Source organism: Borostomias antarcticus (genome assembly GCF_949987555.1).
Source record: "Borostomias antarcticus genome assembly, chromosome: 20".
Taxonomy (NCBI): domain Eukaryota; kingdom Metazoa; phylum Chordata; class Actinopteri; order Stomiiformes; family Stomiidae; genus Borostomias; species Borostomias antarcticus.
This window is the reverse complement of record NC_140253.1, coordinates 4211038-4213537: the sequence shown is the minus strand read 5'-3', so window position 1 is coordinate 4213537 and position 2500 is coordinate 4211038. Positions and strand designations below refer to the sequence as shown.

The window sequence follows — 2500 nt, the reverse complement described above, 5'->3', positions numbered from 1 at the left end:
GAGAGAGTGAGTGAGTGAAGTAGAGAGAGAAGGGGAGGGAAAGAGAGATAGAGGGAGGGAGAGTGGTTGAGGAACGGAGTGAGGGAGGGGGAGAGGAGAGGAGAGGAGAGGAGGAGAGGAGAGGAGAGGAGAGGAGAGGAGAGGAGAGGAGAGGAGAGGAGAGGAGAGGAGAGGAGAGGAGAGGAGAGGAGAGGAGAGGAGAGGAGAGGAGAGGAGAGGAGAAAAAGTGCATTAGCCGCCATGACACATTCAAATTGATCCTGTTTTCACAGCCCAAAAGAGACATATTTCACATGGACAAGACGGACTGGCACCCCGTCACAACTCAAGGACGGGCGTCGAGACCCCGCAGAAGTCATATCTCCATGTGGTGTGCGGCGGATGAAATCAAATTCTATAATCAATAACTGTGTCTGTGATAGATAAGGCGTTTCGCGTCTTCCAAGGAACCTTCACCACTTTCTCCTCATCCCCTTCTCTCTCTCTCTCTCTCTCTCTCTCTCCCTCCATCCCTCCCTCAGTCCTTCTCTCTCGTCGCCCGAGCGCACAATAAAGAGAGACCATCTTATTAAAGCTACAGCCTATTACGTCCATCCCCATTTCCATTTTAATTGCTTGTTTACGATACAGCGACAGGGGGAGAACCCAAACTCCCAGAACATACTTTGGTCTCTCCTTGTCTCTCCTCACTCGCCCGCTCTCCTTATTAAAACCAGTTCAAATCCAGACCCTTCCGCACCCCCCCCCCCCCCAAATTGAGCAGAGAGGAGCTAATAGCAACAATGGCGGAGCGGACCTGGGAAGCAGCCTTAACACTCTTATCGGCCCGCCGGCAGAGGTGTGGGGGGGGGGGGGGCGGAGAAAAGCCGCTCGCGTTTCCGGAAAACGTCCTCACAAAGGACGTCCCCACAATACGGCCTTCCCGTCCGTCCGTCCGTCCGCTCGCTCGCCGCGTCTCTTCTTGTCGGAGAGGGGAGTCGCTCAATAACGAAGAGCCGTCCGAGGCTTTTTTTTTTACAAAGAGGAAATAGTCAAAAATAGATAAATAAAAACATGACAGTTTGCGACAAAGCCGGTCAGATGTGTGATGCCGCCCATAAAAGCTGGGCTGGAAATCACGAGCGTGAATAAGCGCTTCTTCTCCACTCTTCCCCTTTGAAAAGAAAATGACTTTCGGTTTCTTCATCTATCCCCCACACTACTACACCCCCCCCACCCCCAGCTCCAGGAAAGTAGCCTATTAAACTTAACATCCTGGATCCTCGTTATCTCGAAAAGGTACACATTTTTAGAAAAGTGCCCACTTAACATCCCTAGTTTTGCGTCTGTGTCTTGAGTGCGTTGCCACGGTGACCGCCGGGCCCAAACGAGGAGGCGATGGAGCGTTGGGGAAGTTAAGTGGCGTTCCTTTGTGTGGCGGGCCGTGTTGAGGAGAGGGGGGGGGGGGGCTGAGTGGTAGTGGTCTAATTTAATTGGAGGATAATCTGCTGGGGGTGAGATTTTACGAGAACGTCGGGGGGGGGGGCGCAGGACGCTCAAGCGATGACGCAGGACGACTGCGGTACGCCAGGCGGATGGTCAGGAGGATGAAACACTGAGATTCAACTGACTGAGACTCACAGGGGAAGAGAGGGAGAGTTCACCGAACGGACGAAGGAGGGCTACGCGTCGGATGATTGAGATTCTGACCTTTGACCTCTGCGGGGCTGCGGGCGGCGGATAGGGTCGTTCGGTGTAACGGGGGTGTCAGGGTGAATGAGAGGGAGGGATATAGAGAGAGAGAAAAGAGGAGAGAGCGAGAGAGGGACAGATGGAGAGAGGGGGATGAAGAGGTGACCTCCAGTGGAGGAGGAGGCGGCGGCGGCGGAGGAAGCGGATTAACCTCTGACCCCCTCCCACCAGCCCACCGCCGCGCTAAACTGACAGCCAATCAGGAGCCGCCGTCCTCTCCTCCTGGCACCTCTTAAGGAAATGACTTCCCCGGGCGCTCGCAGCACAGACTCTCCTCCCTCCCTCCCTCCCTCCCTCCGTTCTCACCTCCCTCCCTCCATCCATCTCTCCTCCCTCCTTCCATCCATCTCTCCCTCCCTACATACCTTCGTTCAACAAAAGGCAATAAAAGTGAGGAGCCAAATTGCATTAGTCAATCTGGCGAAGCCGGCAGGGAGGATATTGTTGTGATGGAGCGCAGCTGTGCCAGTCCGGCCCCGCCCGCCCACCTCGCCACGTGCGCCAGCTAATCGCAGGGGCCCACGCCGGCGCCGCACGCCCGACAATGACATGATGACAATGGAAGGACGGGGTGGGGGGGGGGGGGGCGGACAGGGGAGGCGTACCTATAAGAGAGAGAGAGAGAGAGAGAGAGAGACGTGTCGGCATAGGTTGGGCGCCTCGTTCTTCTTGATCTTCTTTCCGAAGTCCCTCTCTCTCTCGCTCTCCTCTCTCGACCCTCTCGCTCTTCTCCCTCCCTCCCTCCTTTCTCTCCCTCCTCTCTCTCTCC

General features: G+C 55.8%; 1 protein-coding gene across 1 annotated transcript in view; it reads right to left on the bottom strand.

The window, feature by feature from the left end:
- The window catches only part of inpp4b (inositol polyphosphate-4-phosphatase type II B), a gene marked incomplete at both ends in the record, with an annotated part of 127983 nt that overhangs the window by 54307 nt on the left and 71176 nt on the right, over positions 1–2500 (bottom strand). The gene's annotated exons all lie outside the window — the stretch shown is intronic.